Source organism: Triturus cristatus, chromosome 9 (assembly GCF_964204655.1).
Source record: "Triturus cristatus chromosome 9, aTriCri1.1, whole genome shotgun sequence".
NCBI classification, from domain to species: domain Eukaryota; kingdom Metazoa; phylum Chordata; class Amphibia; order Caudata; family Salamandridae; genus Triturus; species Triturus cristatus.
This window is the reverse complement of record NC_140592.1, coordinates 611069232-611097215: the sequence shown is the minus strand read 5'-3', so window position 1 is coordinate 611097215 and position 27984 is coordinate 611069232. Positions and strand designations below refer to the sequence as shown.

The 27984-nt window shown below is 40.5% G+C and overlaps 1 protein-coding gene across 1 annotated transcript in view; it reads right to left on the bottom strand.

Moving 5' to 3' along the window:
- LOC146798382 (leucine-rich repeat and fibronectin type III domain-containing protein 1-like protein) overlaps nt 1–27984 on the bottom strand; it is a 2623090-nt gene that overhangs the window by 2032017 nt on the left and 563089 nt on the right. Inside the window, exon 3 of the mRNA XM_085625642.1 lies at nt 12154–12210. The gene's annotated coding sequence lies outside the window, so the exon portion shown is untranslated. The remainder of the gene's footprint in view (nt 1–12153; nt 12211–27984) is intronic.

Here is a 27984-nt window from a genome sequence, read left to right as displayed (position 1 = left end):
CATAAATAGATGAAGTAAGGACTGCAAACCCTAACTTGCAACAAAAAGCACTACATGAGAGTGAGACTGCCAGCAGCAGCTTTATCATCTGCTATGTACACGCAAGAAATTCCTATTTCTGCTCGAGTTGGCCTCTCGCAAACTGTCGTCCATGCATTGATTACCTTGTGTGTAGAATATGCTAATGTTTTGTATCTAGGCCTTCCCAACCGCTTAATTAAGGTTTTGCAGGTGGTGCCCAATACTGCTGTGCGTCTGCTGTAAAATCTGCTCTCATTTTAGGTCCTTCCACTGGTTACCGATTAAGAAAAGGATTCTGTTTTAAACCCTAGTGCTCACTAATAGGTATTTTTATTCTACAGACCCCCGGTATCCATCTTAGTGGTTTGTTCCCTACTGTCTGTCATTTTTTCTAAAAGTACAGTCAACAGCCCTATCAAAACAATCAATACAATAGCAATTAACAGCTACAATATTGTAGGCAGCTTAAATGGAGACAAATCAGACCAGGCTAGCATATGGTTTTTAGAATGAGATGGATTGCCATAAGTTGAACGGACTAGATATTTGGTGTATTCTGCACTGTAATGTTGCAAATTCAGCATCTTCATATGGAGTCTCCAGTTCAGAGCTTTATTCAGCTAACTGAGCTGAGCAATGTGTGTCTTTTGAAGGCAGAGTAAGCAGTTTACTGTCTGCACAAAAAAACCTAAATAAAATGAGGGAGGAATTTGTTATCAAATGCCTATTTTCAATTGCTAGTGATAGAGCTCAGTGATGTCTGGTCACAATAGTGGAATTGTAAATAAATTGCAAGAAAGAAACATTCCCAATAATGTAGCCTGCCATGTTTCAGCTCATCACTGAGTCAATCATGTTATGAAAGTCTTTAGTTCTACAAATTCTTTCAAAAACTTTGGTGACAAGCTGTTTCCTATGTTTAGCAAATCTGTAAAAAACTACTGTCATAATGTGAGATACTTTCAACATTCATCTTAGTCGAATTGCTAGAGTTAGTTACTCAATGGGTGTATTAAGGTTCAGAATAGTGGAAGTTCAATGGAATGATCTCTTCAGGTACGTTACTATGTCAGCTGATGATGGTTCTTATGACAGCTCAACATGGAACATATACACAAGGCGAAGTCCATGATTATGGGCTGTCTGGTTTGCCACTAATCTAGGCATTATATATAATTTGGCTATCCTGTTTTAGGTTTAAACCTATAATAACTGATAAAACCCCACCAAAAGGGAAATAGCCCGCACCAGTGTAAACTTATAAACACTGAAGAAACACCTGCAAAACCACAAACTAAATGCCATTCAAGAGTCATTTTATTTCTTCCTGATGGGGCCTATACAATGTAACTTTGTCATAGAAGGTAGCAGCGCGAAAGACTGGGCTAACGTTATTCTCATTGAGCTTTGTTGTTTAGGGAGGTCACTAAAATATTGTTTTTTCTTCCATTTGATTTATTTCTTTAGTTTTGTGGTCTTTGCTCTAAAGATGCAGGGTTTAGAAGCATGTTTTAGGTCTTGTTTAATTATTTTCTAAACTGTAGAGAATCAGGAAATATCAAAATCATATTTGATATTTTGGCTATGTTTGATTCTTTTACTGGTAGGTAAAATGGCTGGTTTTGTTAGAATTTCTCTCAATATGCACCATCATATTTACCCACAGAGACTGGGTAAAACCCCTTGATACATCAGCCCCCTTTTTTAGCGAGGCATTATTGATAGTAGGTGAATTGCCAAGCACCCCAGGCTTTAAAAATTCAATGCAAGGTGTAGTGACCAGTGTATGTGAAAAGAGTGCTATCACCAAGCATCTGGGATAGTGGTGAAAACATGACACCAGACTCTTGGAAAACATGGAATGCAGTGTCACTTGGAAAGCTGCTGCAAAACGTTCTTACCCAGTTCAATGAAGATTGGAGTGACATTGTTTGCATTTGCAGTGATTCAGCTACATAAATGAAAATGTTGTGGGATGATCTGGAAAAAAGAGATACCTAAGCTGTAGTTCTCACCTATAAGAGATTCTTGCCACTTGCTAGATGGAGTGCTGAAAGCATCTTTATAATCTTCAGAGTTAATGTATAATGCTATTGACTTTATCGTCCATTCGGGTGCATTGTTTTGTTATGCGAGGGGAACTAAAACACAAATATTTCTCATTTTGTGCTTTGTGTGGCATCAAAGAAAGAGTCATCCCAACTGTGGTTCTCAGTCCTACATGCCATGAAAGCTACATTATCCATTTTGCAACTGTTGAGTGATGATGCCAAAGGCAGGAAATGTGAGGATATTCGGTTGCATATTGATAGTGATGTGAGAAAAGTGCACTCTACTGTATTCTTAGATTTTTACAGGAAAACATGACTACTGTAGTGTACATAATAAAAAAAATATAGTCTGAAAACACCCTTGTCTACCAAGTGTTCAGCATAATTGATGTAGATGTGAAACATCTCCTTGAGACTAGGCTGGGCGACACCCAGTGACATAAGCACTGCAATATGTTCCATGTTAGAATGCTTGCCACTTGGTAAGCAAAGAAATGTTGAGGAGCAATTCAGGAAATTGAATTTTAAACAATGCATGAGAAATGGCTTGCAATAATTCATAGAGATATCCCTTCACCAACTATGGCATCTGAAGTTAATGAGACCTCAATGTGGTACTCTGCACAAGTTCTAGATCCCTTTCATAAAGGGGAATTTTCTTCGGACTTTCAAAAGTGCTGCTTCATTTTTGACGGCTTCAATAACTCTGAGGGTATATGCGCCTAGTTCAACGCATATGTTGCAGAACCTGTCCCAGAGAATCACAACCTTCAGGTGCAACAGTATTGGCATGGAAAGCTATGTCAGTGGCCAGAGATTGCAAATTGTGTACTTGCTGTTTTGGTGTTGTCTGTCTCAAGTGCCAATGTTGAGAGGGCTTTTTCCCAGATAAAAGTTTACATGGGAAAGAAAGAGTGAGCGTGCATGACCAAAGCCTCACTGAAGAAGTATTGTATATGTAAAACAATACGTTTGATTTGTAAAAATGTATTTGGATCTCATATACACTGTACGTACACTGTTTATATAGCATACACTATCTGTGCAGTAAGCAAGCAGTAAGAAAAGCAAAACGTTCCATATACAGCGGAAAAACACTGTTTTTGTTGTTTTTAATGGCGCATACATGTATAACCACTGTTTTTTAAGGTATTGAAATCACTGAAAAAACCCCATCAGAATTTGCTAAAAATAGAAACTGAAAACAGGAAAGCCTATATATAATGCTCTTCAAGAGGTATTGAAGCTATCTCTTGAGCTGCAGAAACCTAAAATATGAATCATTGATGCTTTTTTGTGCTACCTGCTGAAAAATAGCAGTGCTCGAGGAAATTTTATACTGGCAATGACATCGGTATTTACAGTGTAAAAAGGCCATAGAAGGCAATACATTTTTGGGTGTGGTGCTGTACAAAGGACAGATTGCTAATAATAAAATTGAAGAGGCACAGCTTTTTGTAGTTTTGCAGAAAATGTATGACATTTTTGTTATCCATAGGCGGTAATTTTGTCATTAGCAACCAGGATGACTATGAAATAAATATCAGTGAATTAAACGTTTTGTGCAAACAGTACTGGCCTAATTGTGATGGCAAAGAAATGAAAAAGGAGTGTAGGGAGCTTGTAATAGCTGTGAATACAATTGCCAGTTCCACTGTGGAATTTGAGTGAAGCCATTTCCCCTGTGGAATTTGAATGAGACTTTTCACAAATGAATGTCACAGACATGCCTGCAAGACCATCCTTACTGGCTGGCATGACATCCTTTTTGATGTTCTTAAGACTTATTGGTTCACCATTGCAGAGATTCAACCCCGTACTGTAAGTTAAGTCATGGCTTGCAAAAGGACGAAGAGCTGCTAATAACACTAGAAACAAGGTATGGAAAAAAGAGGACTACAACAGCAAAAAGAAAATTACAGACTTTTTGGACTAGCATTGACATATACAAATCAGTCTGCCTGACATGTTCTGTTACTATAAGATACATTTAGAATATAATAAAAGCTGACAAAGTAAATTTGTAGGTTTTTTAATTTTTGTATAAGCTATGTATTGTTGTATTTTACAAGTGTTATTGATTTTATAGTTATATGAATTCTATTTCTATTTTTTTCTCTTTTGTAATGTGTACTTAAGTTGTTTTAATTTTTATATAATGTGTTTTTCTTTCCGACATACCTTTTTTATGTTGTTTTCATTTGCATTTGTCTATTTTGCTTTTATTTTTCTGATGTTTTGTTTTAAAACTATAAACAGTAATGGCATATCCAATGCATTCACTTTGCGTTAAAAAATACATTTGGAAAAGTTATATTCAATTATTATTTATTTTCCTGAATTACCAAAGAAAGCATGTGTTCACTGGGGAGTAATAGGATCAATGATCTATATCTAATAACTGTAGCCTTTTATATATTTTTTTGAAGTTTGTTCATCTGTGGGGCTAAATCCATAATCACCTAAACTCCACACCTGAAAAGCTTTTTTATTAAAGTGTATTATCTAATATCTTACAACTTAAATCTTTAGAGGTTTGTTTTTTTTCTTCAGTTTTGGTTAGTTTTGACACATAATGCACATGTGGGACTATGTTTGTTGAATTATTGGAACAAAGGACACAGCACCTCTTCACATACCCCAGCTTTTTCCCCTTCCTAAGCTGAATCATAAAAGTACTGTGATCTTTCATGAATGCCCGTTTAGAGTACCCTTATAGAGCCTATGCTTCTGTTTTAGAAAATGTAAGTCATAGTTGGGCTGTAAATGTGCGAATTTGCTAGATGTTTGTTTCCAGAGCAGTACCTCTGCCTGAACCTCTACTTTGAGAATGGAAGGCTTTCTCACTTCGACATTGGGCTTTGAACTTGCAGGCAGTGTGTGGGCCCAGTGGTGGAAGTGGAAGGAGGCGCCACATGAAATGTATGGAGCCAAATAGGAAAAAGGGTGGCGCTAACCAGGTAGTGAGCAGTGGCCTCCATAGACATTTTATCGACACCCATTGTTATGCTTTTACAAATTAAGCATTGTGAAAAGGATCTTCAAGAACAAAATAAACAGAAAGTAAGCAACAGATGTTAAGGGTAGCGGACTAAAGTGGCATGAGTTGAAATGAAGAGTAGGCAGACTTGGTATTTGGAAACCCCAGCATTCGGCAGCACCAGCGGCGAGCTCTTGACTGAAAATCGTATTATATCATTACAAATGCAAATTCTCTTTGGTCACATATAATAGTATGACGTATTCACAAGAACAAGACAGATACTCATAGTTTTTTGTGCCCAAACATACACACTCTTTGATAACGTCTCTTGGTAAATAATGATTTTGCACAACACATGACACTCAAGTTTCAAAGCATTTAGAAGTTGGAACTGGTCTTAAAATTAACTGATTCATTGTTTTAACTAAAGAAGGATTCCTAACAATTTTAGTGTTCATAATCAATGGTTAAACTGAAAAAAGATAAAATAAATACATGCATATGGCAATAATAACACAAGTGTTACTTGATGAAGACACAACTATTGCAAATTGTAAATATTTAAATATTTTCATTATTCTCATGGAAATATGGCTTCATGACTAACAATTACAGCTTTACCTGTATGCCTGTTTAATATTAATGCTTTACTTTTGATATAACACAACTGTTAGCGGTACACGCTACATGAACAGGTGTTATTTGTACACAGTTTAACATTACCTAATACATAAAAATAGAAGAGTGTGTTGACCCTGCAGAATTCCAACTTATGATGACCTGAAGTCTACGGTAGCTGTCAGCTCCATGTATTTAACTCACTGAGCCCCTTTGCCAGTGGGCTCGGTACAAAATCTTGATAATGATGTTACTTGAGCCACTGCAATGTGTTCATATTCAGTATAAATATTTGATAGAATCCTTCTCAGTTATTTAGTGATGTATTGACAACGGTTAGCCATTTTGCACTGTGTCAGTCTGAGGGCATGTTTTGCAGCACTGAGATTTCCTTTCAAGTGCCTAATTTGAGCAATTAGTTGCAGTGGGTGGCACGTTTGAGAACCATGTCAAAATGTTCATCATGATACTTTGATCTAGAGCTTGAGAGAGAATTACAGATAAGGGAAAATGTAAAAGTAAGAGACATAAAGGAAAAGAGGTACATAGAAAGGAAGAATGGATGAAAAAAGGCTATTCAAGAGTGAGATAAAGTGACAAGGAGCAAATGTTGGAGAAAAATGGTATTTGGAAACTATATCGAAAACACAAATATCTTGGGACAGAATATTGTGTCAAGAACATTCAGAACAAGAATATCATGTAGGTCATTTTCAATGGGTAAGTAAACTTATACTATATATAACTCCACATATATATACCGTAATGATTTATATATCTTCAAAGTAGATCTGGAGTTAAGAATAGTAAATTTATATCTACCTATTTGCACCTACCTTCTAAATATTCTTGTCTGATATTCTGTCACTGATCCCAAAAATATGGCATGGGTGGAATCAAGTCTAGGCATCCTTGGTATCCAGCATGAAACTCATTTACAAACCCATTGTGATCTGGAACTTAATTTCAAATGGTCCATTTGAAACAAACAAGGCCTATAGTTGACTAAACGCACTAAAGTATCATCTAGTTTTCTTGGGCATGGGTCACCCTGTAGAATGGCATCTTATAAGAGCTCTTGATGATGTGTGGTGGCTTAGGTATTGCTGAGAATAGTATCCTCACTCATTGAATGAGCATTATACTCAAGAAAGATTTTTAATGCCACATGTTTTTTCCTCATTTTGAGAGTTATCGTTTTTTTTAAATATTCAGATTTTTACTACAATTTGAGTTAATTTCATTGACCTCTATGGATAGACTCTATTTGTAACAGTAGATTGTATGGTCACAAACACTGTGATTTGCGAAATCACAAGTTTTACAAACACTGAAAACCAAGTCACAATGTAATAAATGTACATTGAGAGTCGGAAGGCAGAGGAGGCCGGAAAGTGGCTTCACTCTCCATCTTCCGAATTGCAATGCAATATATCAGTGGTTTGCCCTTGTTAACTGTTGATCAGATGAGAACTCCTGGAAGGAGGTAATATCCATTCACAAAGCACATGATGTCCAAAAGGGCAGTGTTCACCTTAATCTCAGCACTCAGCAGTGGGTAAGCAGCGAGCAGTCTAGGTATGTCTGAAAGCTCTCCACAATGGCGTACACAGAATTACTTTTTTAGTACAGCCTCTGCCTCTTTACAAAACACAAAGTTACATTTAGTGTATGTGAGAGCAGGATTGGAGTTCAGTTTTCCCTCCCACAATTGCAGTCCATTTGGTGTAATTAAAATAAAGAATCCTTCCTCATTTTTATAAATGAGGCAGGATTCTTCGAATCCTGAATCCTGCAACATGGCCATTTTCTGATGCAATGGATTTGTACATCTGATGCAGTGCATTGACAATGAGGGGCAGCTCTCAAGGCATTTGATGTGCAATCCAACTTCTCTAATTAATTTTTTGTAAAAGTGCTCATGCATATTCCCTCTTTATTTAAGCTATTGGGTGATCCTTTTTCGCCTGCACTAAAAGATGGCAGCCACATATATGTAGTTTTATTACAGAGGGGACTATTATAGTCTTTATGTTCGGTTTGTATGTAATATCCTCATGTGCTCTGCTTCCATTGGTGAATAGAAAATTATATTATAAAAAAAAAACTATCCCTTGTGGTGGATTAACAGTGTAAACTCCACAACTATGTACCAATTAGGAAATGTGCTGAACTAAAAATAATAGTTGTGACTTTAAAAGGGGCTCATCTGTTTTCCTTGAAGTTCATAAACATATTGCAAACTTGCTCAATTCATGAAAGGGCCGTTTTGGCATTTAACGCTTACTGCAGTTCTACACACAAGGATGCCTCCACAGACCCATCAAAATGAGTGAGGCCAATTGGACAATTAAATGAGAGAAGAAAGAAAAACACATGATTTTACAGTCCACATTCGAAAAACTAATATCTTGCCTGTGCTGTGTTTGCCAGAGGTCAGTGTGATTTTGCAGAGTTCTGGAGAAGGCGCTTTTTCTTTCACTCATCTAATATGAGACCCTGCATTGTTCAATATCCTTGGGGAGAAAATGTCACTTTCAGCTCATGTTTGGCACATCTGTGCGTCTGTAAGAACAAAGTCCAGAAAACGGACAATCTATCACAATGACAAGTGACCAGAAGCGGGTATTGCCTGGCTGCAGTCTCTAAGTTTCATTTGGGCAGCAGGTTATATATGCTGCAAGGTTTATGTAGGTTTTATGACTTTATTTTATTGTGGTGTAATTGTTTTTTCCTGTTCCAAAGTCAGGGAATTTTCAATAAAAATGTTCTTGCTTACATGGGAGAAGCACTTTGCGTAAGCATGACATTGCTGTCTGGCCTTTGTTTTTCAAAAGTGTGGCTACTGAATTGTTTTAGATCAACACTTTATCCATTTGGTTATAAACAAAGAAGAGCAAGCACACATATAGTGGGCCCACACAAGGGATACCGGTACTGTTAGTAGCCTCAGTTGACCTCCCCACACACGAGTTCATGCTTCTGCAGTGTACAGTCCATAGTATGTCCACACTTCCCTCATATTTACTGATGTTTTTTAGGGGGCCATCGAGCTAAATACATTTGTACCTCCAATTTAGCAGGAATTATTTTATTCAACTCTGTTATTCCCTGTAAAGTAATGGGAAGAATTCCTACACCAAGTCTGTTGATTGTTCATGCATGACACACATAAATGATTATTAGCAAAGGTATAATTGGTGTGTAGCAAGATACACACACACACACATATATATATATATATATACATATACATATAAGTGTGTGTATGTTGCTGTATATATGTGTGTATATATATGTGTGTGTGTGTAAATTTGAGTGACGCAAAAACCAAAGGAAATGATGGACGGAGTATTGAACATTGCAAGCACTCACCCCCAGTCAACTGATCTGGGTTTAATCCATCACCGTTCTTTAGCCCACTCTGCCACCCCAGTTCAGACATGGCCATATGCAAATCAGTCTGACCCTGTGCCTCATGGGAACAGTCCAGCCCGAACTGCCAAGCCATGTCTTCCCTGGACCGGAAACAAACTTCCTAGGACCGGTTTCTGGCATGTCAACCGTCTTCAGCCAGGCTTGCTTGAATCCAGTGGCAAAGTGAGCAAGGGACTCACGTCTGAGCATACCCTGCCAACTTATGGCGAACAAAGCAAAAACCAAAGGAAATGATGGACGGAGTGTTGAACATTGCAAGCACTCACCCCCAGTCAACTGATCTGGGTTTAATCCATCACCGTTCTTTAGCCCACTCTGCCACCCCAGTTCAGACATGGCCATATGCAAATCAGTCTGACCCTGTGCCTCATGGGAACAGTCCAGCCCGAACTGCCAAGCCATGTCTTCCCTGGACCGGAAACAAGCTTCCTAGGACCGGTTTCTGGCATTTCAGCTGTCTTCAGCCAGGCTTGCTTGAATCCAGTGGCAAAGTGAGCAAGGGACTCACGTCTGAGCATACCCTGCCAACTTATGGCGAACAAAGCAAAAACCAAAGGAAATGATGGACGGAGTGTTGAACATTGCAAGCACTCACCCCCAGTCAACTGATCTGGGTTTAATCCATCACCGTTCTTTAGCCCACTCTGCCACCCCAGTTCAGACATGGCCATGTCTGAACTGGGGTGGCAGAGTGGGCTAAAGAACGGTGATGGATCAAACCCAGATCTGTTGACTGGGTGTGGGTGTTTGATTGGTTCTGATGCTCCGTCCATCACCACCCCCTTTTGTACCGCTAAATTTGAGTGACAACATCACGTTTTACACAAAACAAAGTGACATTTACCAGTTAGAGTTACATCTATTAACTAGAACTTGTGCCTTTAGGTAACTATAACTCGCATACCCTGCCATCCACAGTCTTATCCTTTCAAATGTTGCAGTCATGTTATCAATGATGTTATAGCACATGCCATGAGTGATGTATTTTGTAGTATAATTCGCTGTGTATGGCGAGGGCACAAGTTATAGTTACTTTAAGGCACGACCATGTAAAATGTACATTAATAAAATGAGAAACTGAAACATTAAAACACGTTAATGCTTTGGGGACCTACGCAAGTTCTAAGCTGTACAAAGTTTTGGTAAAACAAATTGATGATTCAAGAAAAGTAATGAATTATTTAGATTTCTTAAATTGTTTGACTAAAACAATTGTAAGTAAAATAACTGTCTCAGCAAGAAGTAAATGCAGCTGTGAGCCAATAATGCCATAGCATCCGCAATAATTGTCCTAAACACAGTACTATTCTAACTCAAATGTCGGCTTTAAATACATTTTAGATATTTACTCACTTTGCCCCTAAAATTTAGTGTGACATTTCCAATGGCCTTACTAACCATTTTTTATTTTTGTTTCTCAAGGATGCCCACCTTACATCAGTAATGTCTACATTTTTAAGGAAACACCTCAAACGTCAGGGTAAGAATGCCCACTACATGCAAGGATGGTGAGCACATGAACAGGTGAGTAAGTAAACTTTATTGGTTTTTAGTAACTATATACTCTTATGTCATAAAACCATAGAGAAACTTTAAATATTTATGAAGCCTATTGTTTAATACCATATCATTAAACAAATAGGTAATCTAAAAATGGAACCAGCAACATTAAAATAAAAGTCTGATGAGAGGCTCAATAATAATCCTCAATACAAAAAACTAAAATGATGTTAATAACTGGCAGAGGATGAATCAATTTAATCTGATAACAGTAATTTGCAATAATTATCTGTGAGCCCCTTCCCTTCAAAGTTTTCATAGCTTTCTCATTAATAGAACCTCTGTACCCCAAATCATATTAGATGAGCCATTCCAAATCAGCGAAACCATCGCTTAATGTGATTTTAGTGCCTGGGTTCTCAAATTAGGTGACAAATAATGACCATAAAGTGCTTTCAAGCCTTCATATAAGGTTACTAATGGTTCAAAGCTGTCAGTATCAAAACCACAAAAATTGCAATGATTGCACACAGAGGAGTTGTTCTGTCAGGGGCCACCTATATCAAGGATACTAAGTTGATAGTAATGAATGTGTTTAAAAACCTTTCTAATGTGAGGTTGAAGACAAACTATGGGACACCTCTGAGCTACTAAATGGTCATAGAGAGCTACAAGAACTGCACTACATTTTTGTTTTCCCAGTCTAGAATTACTTCTTCAAAGTTTTTCAAATAAATGATTTAGAAACTAGGAGGCTAATTTAGAGTTTTAAGGACATAGTGCCAGTCACAAAGGTGACAGTGTGCCCTGTTCATCAAACTCTTGGTTCATCCTGCTGTTCGAAAGCTTACTTTGATGGAGTATGAGCCATCACAATAAGAACATCAGACCTGCCACCCTTAGTGTGGGTGGTTTGATGTATTTTTTCTGCCTCTCAACCAGGAAAATGCCTACGATATTGAAGAGAAAAAAAGAAAAATGCCCCCCAACCCAAACTTGGAGCAAGAAAAAAGTTTGGACCCCGCCCAACTGAAAGACGGGGGCTGCTCACCAAAGTTCCTTTGAAGGAATAAATAATCGACCCTGGGCTGCTGGTGATCTCTAAATATAAGAAGTGGTAGTTCATCAGGATGGTGGATGTAGTGTCCTGCACCAACCTGAATGACAGTGAGCCACCTGCCAATCTATAATCATACCCTAAGTTCTTGGGTAGCAACTTGGAGTTATCCTATATAATATATTAGCTCTTAATAGCTTAATAGTGATATTATTCTAGCTATTGGGAACCTATTAAAATTCTTTAACTGATGCTGAAGTTAAGATCCAACATTACTTTCATCAGTACCCCTTCAACAAAAGAGATTTGTCAACATGAGGATTCCAGGCACTTCTGAGATGGGGTGCCTGCCCAATTCCAGGTGAAGTATGCACTGAGGCTGAGCTTTTTCAAATTCAGCATTTAAGCAGGTGTTTTATAATTACAGATATAGACAGAAAAATATACACTTACAGTGACAAACGTTCATACTAACAAGTACGTACCTTTGTGTTGATCAATATGGAAATCAAACTTCAGTTCCTTTAACTTTTAGTTTTCGCCTTCACAAAAAAAGAAAAAATTATAATAATAATGATTCTACTGTTGTCACAAAGTCACCAGCTATTAGATTGTTTAGTTCAAATAAAAGATAAATTACATTTATGCAATTTGGCAAATCAAGAAGTCCAGCTTGTTTTTATAGTTGGGGCTACATCACTAGTCATGATGATCTATCTGTTTACAGCACGAAGGTGTTTTCATTCACTTTTACTTTCACTTGTCTCAATAAAAACTACATTATTTTTAATAGTGATCCATAGCCATTTCAATATCTTTGATTCAGTGTAATTAGTTTACAGCACATGCCATCAACAGCCAAAGATGCTGCACGAATATTTCAGACAAAAACCAAACATCTGCCCATAAACTGGATGTAGCACAATATTAGTTTATACTTTCTAAAAAGTTCTAATTCCCCTGTAATGCTCCTGAAATTATTTTATTTTTCTCTTGATTTGTACCCACATAAGGGCAAGCACTTTTAATCTTTGTGTTATGGTTTTCCATGGATACATACATGTTGTTGGCACAGTGTATGTTTTACATGCTTTACTTAAACTGTACTTTACTTACTTCTCTTTGTTAAAGTCAAGTGAAGCAGATGTCTGTGTATTTTGATCAAATTCCTAAAAGTAGCAAAATAGATGGCACCTAAATAGACCTCCATTCACGATCACATCTGATTCATGTTTTTAGAAAGGAAGTATTATTCTCTCAAAAGTTGAAAGCATCTTTATAAATAAACTCTGCACTCCAGTTACCTTGTGGGGACAAATTGTCCTATTTTCAATGTCCTTCAAAGACTGGACAGACACCTATGTGAATATCACCACAAAAGTTGCTTTGACTGAATGTTGGGAACCAGAAGTGCATGTTTGATTGGGCAGATGCTATATGCTTCCACACAAAAAAGTGCTTGCCTTCCACACAGCTGGCATAATTCTGTTTATTTGTCCAGATGCCTGAGCTTGAACTTTCAGAATCACACACATGCCATTACATTACTATTAAAGTGTCTAAAATAACTAGATAATTCATGACATTTTTCTTTGGTGGCAGCACAGATGGGAGAAGGGCAATCATTAACGTACATCGTTTTTAGGTTGTGCATAATTAAGCTTGTTTAATGATTGTAACCCTGGCTCATGTGATTTGAATTGTGTTTGATTTTTATGTTGTTTAGTAACTACATTTTAGTCAAAATATCCTGCTTCTTGTATTTCATAATTCTTGAAATATATCAAGACACTCGCATGTTAGTGAGTAAGTACATCTTTATTTGATAGTAAATTTAAGCCGTTTTAAATTTGGTGATCAGGCCCATATGACAATAATTGTATAATATAGTGTTAAAATAGATTATTGCAGTGAAATTAATCAATAGATCATAAAAGAAACACTGGCACCCTCATTAACACTGACTCTTTAAGGGCTTTGTGGGACATGCCGAACTGAGGAGAGAGTTAGTCTCTGGCACATGTAAGATGAAAATGTTACAGGTGCCATTGTCTCTTAAAACAAAGTTGTAATTTTTCACATTATGACAATGTGGATAATCTATGTATCATAAGTGGTAACCAATATGCAATTGCCACTTAAGTCTTTGGTTGATGAATACCTCTAACAATATGGTTGATGAGTTACTTTCACTAGGAAGCCACATCGCCCTGACAACTGGCACTTAAAGTAGGTCGGCAGTAACAAACTACAGGAGGATATCCATAAACCCAATAGAGACCAGGGCAGACAAGATATAGCATACAACAATGTCTCAACAGGTATTGTTTAGTAGACAATTTACAAAAAAGCACAATGAATTGCAACACACATGGAAGAAAGGGCGACAGGGAGACAAGAGACCAAGAGACATTGAATGTTGACATTCTTTTTGTAAGACCAAGAAAACAAATACAAAAGCACTGTGTTACATTGAATGTCATGTAACCCGTACTAAGCTGTGCACAAGGGCTCGTGAAAAGGTGAACGGCGCTGGTGACACGTGAAGGGGTATATACAGCGGGGAAAGAGGTGCAAGGTCAAAAATAATATATACAGTGAACTCTTAGTGGTGCCAATACATTATGAAGAGAAGACCTTTTTTGGACAAGTACGAGGGAGGCGCCATGAATTACGCTGTAGAAGTTGACAACGATTCAGTCTTTATACAGTTTGGGCCATCATCAGGACCAGGTTATGACATTTTGAAAACAACAGTGCTGATGAGAGTGAGCAATTGTGACACCTTGGGGAGAGCACTGTGAAGATGCTGGAACTTGGTTGCGACCGTGGGAGGTAGGGAGGAGGAACACAGAGCACTCTGTCTTCATCCTCCCTACCTCCAACGGTCGCAACCAAGTTGCAGCACCTTCACAGTTATCTCCCCAAGGTGTCACAATTGCTCGTACTTATCAGCACTGTTGTTTTCAAAATTTCGTAACCTGGTCCTGATGATTGCCTAAACTGTAAAAAGGCTGAAACGCCGTCAACTTCTATGCGTAATTCATGGCGCCTCCCTCATGGTTGTCCTAAACACTACCTCTGTTCATAATGTATCAAATGTATTGGCACCACTAAGAGCTCGGTGTATATATTATTTTTGTTCTTGTGCCTCTTTTCCTGCTGTAAATATCCCATCATGTGTCTCCAGCGCTGTTCACCGTTTCACAAGCCCTTGTGCACAGCTTAGTACGAGTTACATGACATTCAATTTAACACAGTGCTTTTGTATTTGTTTTCTTGGTCTTACAACTAAATATATAAAAAAATAATTTCCACTTTTAATGTCTCTTGGTCTCTTGTTTCCCTGTCACCCTTTTTTCCCCATTCATTGCAATTAATTGTGCTTCTTTGTAAATTGTCTACTAAACATTACCTGCTGAGACATAAAGTGGGTCGACATTTGTCGCTGGATGGCTGTCCCACGGGTCAGTTATGACATCAAGTACTATAAACATAAATTCGACAAATCTGGTTGTTAGTTTGCAGTCATTTTTGGAAAATAGTGCAATATGGCCAGCGGTGGCTCCTCCGCTGTGGCAGGGGAGGGTTGCCCCCACCCTGCAGAGAGCCAGCTGAAGGAAAAAGGAAACGGAAAATGATACTAAAACCATTTTAATATCATTTTATTTTTGTTTCTGCCTAGAGCCAGCCAAGTCTGGGCAGGGTCATGCTGACAGCAGGGGGGAGAAGTGCACACTGTAAGTGTGCATGGTGATATGGATGGATGTCTAAGGCCGGCCAATTCGTCATGCTCATTTAGGTATCCCTCCACCCTAGCTGTGCTTCACAGTAAGGTCAAGAGGAGGCCCAGGATCCTAGGACCTGAGCGAGCATCAAACCAGCCCACTCAGGCCAATCATAGTGCTGCACTCATGCTGTATTACCAGTATGAGAGCAGCGTCTTGATTGGCATCTAGGAGCCTGTGAAGTGTGCACCAGTCCATGGGGGATCGGAGTCGGGACCGGAGCATAAGAACCCGGAAATGGTGGCCAGCAGCAGCAGGTAAGTGTTGCTTTTTGTGTGTTATTTACCCCCACACCTCCCCACCCCAGCTCACCACCTGTTATGAAGAGCAGCCGCTCCGAGATATGGCATTTTGGATGGTACTTTTAGTCACAATTCGCAGAAGGGAGGTTTGAGAATTTTCCTTCTCCTACAAAGAAAGACAGGACAAGCTCAAAGAGCCTGTGCCAGTGTGTCATTGTGTTGTGTGCGGAAGCGGCAGGTTGCTTTGATCCTATGACACTTTTGAACGATTTTGCCTATATTAAAGTGCCTGAGGTGGAGTCATAGACAATTAACTTTGGCTTTCCAAGGTATGGGCGGCATTAGGTATTCGCAGGTTGCCTATGGGTATGGATCATGCTGTTTGGCCTTTTTTGGTCTGTCAGTGATTCTGGATTTTAATTTAATCGTCTTTTTCAGGAGAGGTTTAAAACTTTTGTAAGCGATTTTGCCGTAAATGCTGAGTAGATTATGAAGTGGTGCCTGAACGGCTAGGGCCAAAGTTTGGCCTTGGAAAGAGAAAGTTCTTGTCCGAGATGGTATTTAATGGTGCCTTTCTCTACTTTGCTTAATTTAACCCACAGTTTTGGAAAAAGGCTAGCCTTCAGCTTGCATTAGTCATTTGATTAAGCACATAATGTTGGGTAATCTAAGTACTTTTTGCAGGCAGCTTTCCCTTGGGGTTTTACTCTTATCCTGCTGACATTCTCATATTTCAGGAAGACTGCACCTCCTTTGTGTTGTGTTTCCCCCCCAACATGCTGTAGCATGGAGAGGTCACAGTTTTAATGTGAAAAGTGAATGAGCTCACACATTCGTTAAACAAAAGGACTCACAAAGATAAACAGATGTCATTGAGCCGACGAGAAAGAGATCAGCTTGTGGTTGTGCTCTCAAGCTGCGTAAACTCTCAAAGTAAAGCACATTTCAATTGGAATAAAATAGTCTCGCCTTGGAAAAATTGGCCTGAGCCACTGCGCATTCCCGAAGGAAAATGTGTTGTGTGCCAAGTTAAACAACTCACCCAAAAATGGTACAGGCAAAGCACCAGGCAAATCCAGTTGAACTTTAAGTAACAAGAAAGAAGTCCAATAAAATGACACTAAGCGAAAAACAACTGATAAAGAAAAATGAGGAAAGAGGACTAAAAATATTCCTGCACGGATGACACAAAGTGTAAAAATGCAGCCTTCAACTGAGGCTGATATAAGATGTCTGGTAGAGGACAGGAGTGAACCAAACAATTTCACTAAAGGTCAGTTACATTGGATGCTGTAGGATATTTTTCAGTGGGATGTTCCAGGCTGTAAAGGCGTGGGTGTGAGAAGTTGGCATGGTATATGCTGTCCACTAGTTAAAGTGAGCACCTTGCACCAGTCCAAACGACCCTTATTGATGATTAGGTTAAAGCCAACCTTTATTGAAAGCTATCCTAGTGGTAGCTATGGAGGGAAGCCTTCAGGTTAAGTCTCGAAGGAATGTTAAGCAGCTTGGTTTACCAGATTATAACCTCCTGCATGACCAAATGAAAGGAGAACCACACAAGGAATATATAAAATATATGTATTTATTAGTAAACACTCTCTACTAACCTCTTTATGAGATTAGAGAACCAGGTACACAATATTAAAGATCTAGAATTACAGTAAGTAGCACAATACACAGTGGGCTCCAGGGGGAGACCAAACCATATACTAAGAAAGTGGTATAACAACCATGACTTGAATAGACACAGTACCTAAAGCATGTAGAATCGCTGGGACCCCAAGGAACCACCCAAGGTAGTGACCCAGGGGACCCACGGAGGCCGGGTGCAGTGTGAGAACACAGCCGCGAGCTACGTACAACTCCATGGGAAAGTCGCGGTTGGAATTTTAAAGATTAAGTACACTTAGGAGAGGACTTCAAGTAAACCCTTTGGAACATAGAAGGTTTTAAGGCCAGCACCCTTGAGAGTACCAAGGTACTCGTGTTACCTATCCCAGGAGATCCGGGTGCATAGGGGTCAAGTGGTGTCGGAAACGCTCATTGATTTTAATGACGTGTTGCGAAGAAGTGCTGCTGCCGGGAAGATGAGAAGTGTCCGGTGTGATCCAAGCCTGGATCGGAGCTGAGAAGAACCTGAAAGCAGAGGGGACAGAGTCTGGGTCACTTCACAGTAACCAGGGGCACAATAGACGAATGCCCACCGATGATGGGTATTCAGGTGAGAAGAGGGGAAGCTTGACTCTGCAGCCACGGGGACCAGGAGATGTCGACGATGACCAAAGTCCACAGGTGAGCTGTCCCACAAAGGATGTTGAGTGCTGGGGGGTCAGTGTCCGGATTGAACACCAACCAACCTTGGCAACTGCAACCCACGCAGTCAGAGAAAAGATGCTTTGGTGGGGACCAGCAAGGTCCTGGGGACTCCCCAAGCAATGGAGAGTCAGGGCACGTCTGGAGCAACCAGGAAAGCCCACTTAAAGTCAAAGTTCCCGTCTCAGGGACCCACAGGTCGACGGACCATGGATCGCGAAGGGACAACGAGCTGAATCACAAAATACCAGTCTTCAGTGGAAATACTGCTCGGGGCAAATGTACACAGTGCCCAGGGGTTCGGGTTGCACGGTCCCCACGATGGATGCGGGTCTCACAATTGCTGAGAGCACTGATCAACCTCAGAGACCACGGGAACCCACCTCCTGTGTTGCAGAAATCTTCAGAGTCCTTCAGGAGCTGCGTAGATGCAAACTGGTCAGATTTGTTTCAGGTGCCTGCCTTGCAGGGGAGTAACTCCTTTACTCCAAGGAAGATTCTTCAGTCATCCAGCGTAGTGTAGATAGTCGAAGTGCTTGGTTTCTGTAGCAAAGTTTCGTCCAGGTAAATCCAAAGTCCTGTAGCCAGGGGTTTCTACTTTATACCCAAGGAAGGGGTGGGACAAACTCTGGGGACCCACCTATGGGAGGGTCAGGACAGAGGGGTGGCTACACCCATGTCCTATGTCCAGTTTCGCACCAGAGCAGAAGCAAATGGCTCCTGCAACCGGTTTTAGCTGGATTATGCACAGGGACAGCACATGTGCTCCCAGTGCAGACATCAAAGCACTCTCAGAGTGCACCCACCCAGCCCCAATACACTAAAGCCTGTCCGGGAGTTGGTCACACCTCCCTGTGACAGGAAACCTATTGTCCAGCCTTTCCCTGCTGGAGTTTCATCCAGCAGCAGGAGGGCAGACTTGTGTCTGTGGCTGGCAGCATCCATTTTGTGATGCCAGGGTTTTGTGAAGCTGGTACCGGGTGTACCGGTGTTGTCATATTTCTCCCACTAGTAGGGTGGAATCATACCTCCCACACCAGTTACTGGTGTGGAGATATGATTCCAAGGTGTATGACACCAAACACAATATGTTTCCCTGCAGCCATTTTAAAGTTGGCATTTACCGCGAGGTTATAATGCACTTAAGCATATATGGTTGGCTGCATCACAAACAACCCCGGAATAGAGATTCCGAAGGCTGCAGAGGGGCTCTGCTCATGCAGGAGCACCCTCTCACATAAAACCGAGCACCCTGCCTTCAGGATTGATAAGGCCTGCCATAGGGGTAACTGATATGTTTATATGTGCAGTGATATGGAGTAGATATAGTGAACCTATATCTAAGTAAGGGGTGCATGCACCACTTTACAGAGGCTGTTGTAGCAGACCTATTGTGTCATTTTGAATGGTCTCCCAGGAGTGGCATAATACATACTACAGCCCCTGAGAGGCCTCTGGGGTATCTATGCCCTGGGTACATAGTATACCATATACTAGGGACTGATAAGGGTACCCCAGAATCCAATTTGGAATGTACCTAAAATACATGAACAACCAATTTAGGGGGCTGGGGTCCTGATTAGCAGGATCCCGGTCAAACTAAGTCAAAAAACAGCAAAACACTAGGCAAAACGTGGGGGTAACCATGCAGTCAGATTCCACTCTCCTACAATGGGCTCTAGGCCCACATACTTTGTGAATAAGTGTGACACGGACACTAGAGGATAGTGCTTAGAACTGGCCATGAGCACGTGCGCTAGGGCTGTTTTTTATTGGCAAAGAAACCTGACTGGTGATGCTTGTGTTGGATGGGTGTAGGGTGGGGTGGGTGTAAGGACCAGACCTTGTCGGAGTGGCTGGTAAAACACTAGACTGTATCCAACAGGACACAATGCAGGCTTTCCAGTAGCTATCTCTGAATGTGGTTGCTTCAGCACAGGTCCCAATGAGCGAATTCCTCTTTTAAACAATTGTAGGGGGCCTCTCCACAACAGAAATAAGCCAGAACAGCCATCCTAGCATTCAATCACTTAACTGGCAATACCAAAAAAAGGAAGGCAGTTTTAACGAATGCATTTTTGAAGGTGATTCTGGTGAATGTAGTTCACTTTGGAAAGACTGGAAGAGCAGCGCACATCTAGAGCAGGAATACCAGTTGCTCCAGTCCCTAATGACTCAAGAGGATTTTTTCCATTAGTCTGCAAGCTACCTGCAGTTACAAGACTTTCTAAGCTTTCAAGCACACCAGGCTCAGGCCTGAAGCTAAAAAGAAGGCAAAGCATTCTAGTCATTGCAGGTCAGGCCTCCTTTAACCCCTTCAGTGCCACGCCCTTTCCCCGCTCTGTGCCGGGCGTTGCATTAGCGGGCGGGGTTCATGACGAGATAGTCTCGTCATGGGCACAGCGCAACAGTGCTCCATGACGAGACTATCTCGTCATGGGCACTGAAGAGGTTAACCCTGAAGTCCTATCCAAGCTGTTGACTTCCATAACTCTGGAGCAAATCCTTAAACAGCATTTAGGTCTTTTAGTGAGGAAACTCTCAAAGCTGTTCTCCATTAAGCAAAGTGTGATATTTCCCCAACACAAGCATGGACATCCTTCAACTCTCATCACGCAGGCCTGGTCTGAAGGTCCAGTGGGCTGAGCTTGGGTCTTAAAATATTACAATAGTACATCGGTAGGTACCGTTAACTCCCTCCCTACATTTGTCCACAGTACATGCTTTTACGTTAACACTATTTTGATATATGTCTTGCTCTGGAAGAGTGATTTAAAACATAAATAAGCTACCACAGTCCTATCCTCAATACCAGGATCCGGTGAATTGGGTGCAACAGTGAATTATTAGTTATTAGACATTTATTGAGGCTGTTTGGTTTACTCTCCAGTTTAGACGTGTAATAATTAATTTAAACTGATGAAAACGTTGCTAACTGTTGTATTTCTCAGAGTACTATGATGACATAAATATATATTTTAGAAAAATTGAATACAGTCCAGTAATGTGAACCCAGTAGTTGCCATCAGACTAAATACAATAATATTTTGCTGAAATGATATGTTTCATTTTAAAATAGAGGACCGTGACAAGACTCTCACCTTTCAGTACCGCAGCACGAGGGCATAGTGAGGAATTGTTTTGGTAAGTGACAGGGCTGGCTTTAGTGCTGGTGGCACCAGCTGTGACAATATATATTGCCACCTCCCAATTACCACCTCCGCTACAGATTCTCTCCCTACCACCCTTAAACAGGGCCTCTCAAGTCCCCATAACCACTCTCTCCAAGATGCAGTTAATTCGTTTGATAGTGTCACTCATACCAGTGTAGGGTGTCAGAGCACATTACATCACACACACATTACACAAAGACAATCAACCATACGTATGTAAATCAGTGTATAGGAAAGGTTACATAAGCTAGAGGACTACAAGGTGTAACAGTCACTTATCATTCAGTATACTTTAAGAGTGCTTGGTCTGGAGAAGCACACACTCAGAATTAAAAATGCAATACCATGTTCGTGGGCTCTCTTTAATTATATTAATTGATTTCTACCCAAATGAACCCTTTTTACAACATTAGGATAATGAAAGACTGGGAAACAATCATAATGCTCTAATCTGTACCTTGCAGTTTTCATGCAGCTCTTTGATGACAGTTAATAGCTCACTGTTCTATATTAGAATTTTAACTTTATAAACTGCAAGTAACAAAAGCACTAACCCACTGACCTATTTGCATTATATGCACTTTGTGATCCGCATAGTACACGTCCTTTGCAGCAGGCATATTAACCGTCTGTGCTACCGAACTATTAGAAAAAACTGCCACTAGACAAAACCCCGATCTCTTCTCAGTCACTGGAAATGTCTTGACATATTTATTGTTGCCTGAAAATTGCTGGGGGCCAGCAACGCGGCTGCAGGGGCTTAAAAACCATAATATGCTTGCAAATAACGCGCCTGCCCTACACCCGAAATCAGCGCCCGGTGCGGTGGCACTGGTCGCACCACACCGACCTAGAGCCGGCCCTGGACAGTGGGCAACATCCGTCACTTTCACGAGGGGTTTTCTTTTGGGCATAGGTTTTTTCAGGAAAACAAAATTGTAAACAAATTAAAAACATAAACTTGGCTCGATGGTTGAGATGAATGACAGGGTTCTGAGTATTAAGCTCTGTTATATAACATAACATGTAATACGTGAAACCTTGGCACTCAGCTCATGCCATTAAACCTATTTATATCTTTCCCATTTATGAAATGAATGTTTGTTTACATAGGAAACACTATTTTCGATAACCTTGTTCATCTAATAAAATCTGAGAAATTCAACCAGTTTCTGTCATGGACATAAATTCATACTTTCACAATCATACTTTTTTCTATGAGTTTTTTCTCTCCCTTTTGGTCGGTCTCATTCAATTTAGTATGAAATATATCAATCGCCTGAAAAAAATCACTTTTATTAAGTTATTGCCTTGACTCCAGAAGAATGCTGAAACTGCAAATTTTGTAAATGGAATTTTGAACGGATAAGTCTGTGCCCTCCAAGTGCGTGACTCGACAACAAATGCGTGTAGCCAGGGGATTCTCAGCAATCATCACTGCAATTTAATATGTGTAGATCATGACTGATAATAATTTTTGCAGTGTGTCTTGCAGCAACTTGGCAGGACTGTGATTCCCAGACTAGTGCGAAATGCATGTTCTGTGGAAGAAGGAATAACTTCAATGCTGTACCCAAGAGCACAAAGCTTATTTTAAACTTCACCTATGGGATCTGGGAGCACCAAGGCCAATGGGATGAAGGAAGGAATCTGCCACCCATTCATACAATATTTACAGGTTATAGACACCCTCAATAAAGAATTCTAGTTAAACTATATATAGTTTTGCTAAGATCCATTGTGGAGCACTTCGGAGAACATGGGGGCATATTATCAAGGACGGCGTTAAAATTATCGCAGTTTTAGCGGCAGAAAACTGCCGCTAAAGCGGCGATAATGTGCTTGATAATATGCCGCAGAGAATTCCCATAGAAGCCCATGTTCACACCAGAAAATGCGCTGCTATGGGAATTCTCTGCGGCATATTATCAAGCCCATTATCGCCGCTTTAGCGGCAGTTTTCTGCCGCTAAAGCGGCGATAATCTTAACACCGTTTCTTGATAATATGTCCCATGATGAGCTGTCTGTCCTGAGCTAGGGGTATTGATGTCACTGGCAGATTATTATTCTGGCAGATTCCTTCAACACTGCTACTCGTTGACAAGCCATATATCAGCCTGACCAGTGCTTAATTTGTACAAGAATAAGTGCTGGGGCCCAAGGATTTGCTCAGAAACCTGCAGCAGGTGCTACTGAATGTCTGCCTGCTGAATGCCAAGACAGCAGTCTTGATTCCACCTCATGGCTCTTCAATCTTCCATCAGACACCCGCAGCCCCTTTATTCACGCTTGCAGGCTTCAGCTTTCTCCGCTTGCCACGCTTTTTCCCTCCTCTCTTTTCTTCCTTATTTGTGTTTGTTTCGATTGTTTAGTGTCACTGTCTGATGCGGACAAATAAGTATCAGCCAACAAAAATGAGTGCAGTAGGCCCCACCTTCAGTCACGGACTGAAATTAAGCACTGCCTATAAATACATTAGTTGTGTATGAGAATATTGGATACAAAAACATCGGCTATTAAAATATTATGTTCATAATATCAACTGCCAAAATATTGTGAGTTTACGTACATATAGGAAAGTATACATTTCCTACTCTTGACTTCATAACTTTGAAAATATATAAATATGTTTTCATTGAAATAACGAATGTTAAAGTAACGTTATTGTTAGGTATGGCAACAACATCCTAGTTTCCCTTAAATAAAAAACAAGAAATTCAATGAAAAAAATGTTTAAAGTGGCATTACAGTTAGATGTTGAAATACGATAAAAGCTAACCTTAAAAAACAAAAAACTGAAATCTATTTTTTGTAGTTTACTGAGCTAACTATAACTTGTGACCCTCAGCACTGCACATGACCTCACATACTACATCACTAATGGCATGCGGCTTTTGAAGGGAAAAAAAATGCATGCTGGCATTTCATATTTTAATATTTGGCAACCTGGGTGAAGCTACGGGCCTGGGGTCTTTATTTAAGGTATATGTGGGTGTTCATTACAGAGCCTCTAATGGGCCACAAAGACTCCATCCCCCAGGGCTGAATTCTCAAAAATAGGGGAAGGGGTGTCAGTGCCCCTTACAGAGCCTCAGTGATGCCCCGGGGACCCAAACCCCAGGACCAATTTTCAAATTAAAGCTGAGGAGGTGCGTGTCCCTTTCCCTGAGACAGCAATGGGCCCCGGGGACTTCATCCTTTGTGTGGGTTTTCAAAAATAGAGGTGGGCACGTGCAGCCACTATTTGCTTAGGGAGGGGGCTGGGTGTCCCAACCCCTTAAAGGGCCTGGCCGGTTATACCTGTAAGGCCCCTTGTGGCTTGAGGAGGGGCACAAATATCTTTTGGCCCAGGGATAGGATCTCCATGGCCCCTCGTGGGTCGGGTATGGGGACTGTGTGCCACCTCCCCATAAATTAAAAAAGGACCTGGGATGAGGTCCACAGAGCCCATAGTGGCTCAAAGAAGAGGGGCACGTGCCTCATCCCCTCAATAATAAAATTAATGCTCTGGGGAATGTGGCCCCTGGCGCCCATAGTGGCTTACGGAGCGGGGCTGCATGCCTCCTCCCCTTAATAAAAACCTTTGACCCGGGGGGATTGGGAACCTGGGATCTGCAAAGGCTCAGAGAGGTGGTCTTGATGGCCCATCTTATTTTTTCACAGATCGGCCCGGGGATATGGAGTCTGGCTCACTGCAGCCAGACCCTGCGGCCAACCTACGCCAGAGCTTGACGGATTAGCTCCCCGCGGGGAATGGATGCAGGGCCGTGAGCAGCTGGGGGTTGGCTTTACATATGGTAATAAAATATTAGTTCACGTTAAAAAAATGGAAATTTACTGAAAAAAGATTAAAGTGACGCTATACCTGGGTGAAAAGGTCAGTGTCAACGTAATGTTTTAAACTAACAAAAACACGCAAATTCACCAGTTATAGTTATTTCTATTAACTATAACTCATGCTCTAAGAGTACTATAAATCGCGCTCCTGTCATGCACTGTCTTGTCATCAATGATGCCATTTCAGATGTTGCAGTGATGTTATCAATGATAACCAGTAATAACCACTGCACTGTACATCACTCAAGTTTATTCTATTCCATTGTACACCACTCTGCTCTATGCAACTCCACTCTATGCCATGCCACTCTACGCTATTCCACTCTATGCCATGTCACTCTACGCTATTCCACTCTATGCCACTTCACTTTACGCCACTCCACTCTATGCCACTCAACTCTATGCCACTCCACTATTCGCTACTCTGCGCTATACCACTCTACACCATTCAACTCTATGGCACTCCACTCTACACCACTCCACTCTATGCCAGTCCAGTCTAGGCTATTCACTCCATGCCACTCGACAGTATGCCACTCCACTGTAAGACATTGTATGACACCCTACTCTATGGCACAACACTCCACTGTACCACATGCTATGTCTCTACACTCCATTGTACTCGATGACATGCCGCTTAACTAAACATGACTGCACTGTATGCCACTGCATTGTATGCCACTACACTGTATGCCACTGCACTCTACATCATGGCACTCTAAGCTACTCCAATCTGAGCCACTCCACACTGTACTCTACTCTGGCCGCTGCACTCTACACCACTCCACTCTGCTTTGCACCACTCTACTCTGACTACTCCATCTATTCTACTGCCCTTTAAGCCACTCTACTGTAAGCCATTCACTCCAATACACACAGTGCCACTCTATGCCACGCTACCCCACTCCACACAATGCCACTCTCCTGTACACCACTCTTTTCTATGCCACTGCACTCTGTGGCTCTTCTGTATGCCACTCCAATCCACTGTTCTCCACTCCACTTGACCCCACTCTGCTCTACTCCGCTATACGCCACTTCACATCACCCTATGCCACTTCATTCTACCCCACTCCACTCAATGGCAAGACACTCTATCCCACTTCAATCTATACAACAACACTATACGTGACTCAACTCTATGCCTCTCTACTCTACCACACTTAACTGTACCCCACTGCACTTTCCGCCAAGAGACTCAATAGCACTTCACTGGACTGGAGTGGCCTATTGTAGTGTGTGTGTGTATATCTATATCTATATCCATATATATGTATATATATATATATATTGCACGAAAACTTGTTTTTAAAGTGCCCTGGATGCACGGAACGAAAACAGGAACAGACTCTACTTTCTTGGAGCGAGTTTTTTATTATTCAAAATTCAGCTTTGCCGCCATGATGCGTTTCGGCCTTCGCAGGCATTGGTCATATGACGCGTCTATGAACCCTCCTAAAATTTAAAGTGCCAAGTGCATAAACAATATGGAAGACCGACTAACGTACTATCTCCACATCACAGTACAAAATAGCAGGAAGTTTTTCTTTTTAAATCTGGACAAAATCTGAAAAATGTGCTTGATAAATATAAATATACTATCTGTATGGTACCTATGGCAATAAAAAAAATATATATATATAGTATGTATTATATATGTATGTGTGTATATATATATATATATATATATATATATATATATATTCACTGAAAAAACCATAGGTTTCAGAGACGTTATAGTTAGAGATTAGCATTTAAAAAACCTTAGAAATTCACAGAAAAAAACATAGGTTTCAGGGGTGTTATAGTTAGCTGGCCATTTCACTCGTACAAAACCATAGAAATTCCTCCGTTATAATTAGTTCTGCTAACTATAACTCGCGCGCCCGCAATGCACTGCTGATGATGTCACATATTGCATCATTCATGACATGTTCAGTGACATCACTGATGACATCACTGATGACATCATCCACGTGAAAATCTGATACATCTCATCATACACTAGTATAACCTTTCATCACTCACTGTAAAATACAGAGTACCATATCAGTGAATTTCAAAGCTTTTTTAAATGATAATTTCTAACTATAACGTCTCTGAAACCTATTTTTTTTTTCAGTGAATTTCAAAGGTTTTTTTAAATGCTAATTTTTAAGTGAGATAGTAGTTATACCTATTTTTTGTACTGATTTTCTACAGTTTTTTAACTGTTTATTTATAAATATTTTATTCATTAAATAACATTATATATTTTTCTGAAAGTTGCAAAAAAACCATTTTTTTTAAATTCAAACTGAAATATTGATAAATTTTTTCGTTTTCATTTTTTATTTTAATATATTTAAATTATTTTCTATAAAAAACAAAACAAATATTTTTCGGAGTCACACACTCAAAGCGTACACATCACGGTGGGTGCACGGATTCTAGCCACCATTTTAGAAAAGTCGTGAAGGATCCGCGTACGGTGTGCGACGGCTGCGTGTTTTTCAGTTACATCATATACATTTAATATTACGTGATGTGCACGATTGGTATGCGACCAGTCCGTGACTCCTGCTCCCGCGCATTCGCGACACATGCGCATTATGGTACGAGATGCTTGCATGGTGGCGGGTCCCGCGTGACGTTATATATGTGCTGGGGCGCGCTGGGTGCGTGACTCCCGCTAAAATGATATTTATGTGTCTTTAATATAAATATTAGGGCAAAAGATTATCTAAGATATTCATAAAAATATTATATTTGTACTTATAATAAACTTCGATTATTTTTAAATATATTTTCGCGAAGTCAGGTGCGTGCATCGTGAGCGCAGAGAACCAGGTCAGCAGAGCTGTTGTAGAGGCAGAGAAACCAGGTCAGCAGAGCCGTTGTAGAGCCAGAGAAACAGGTCAGCAGAGCTGCTCTAGAGCCTAAGTAGCAGGTCAGCAGAGCTGCTCTAGAACCAGAGACC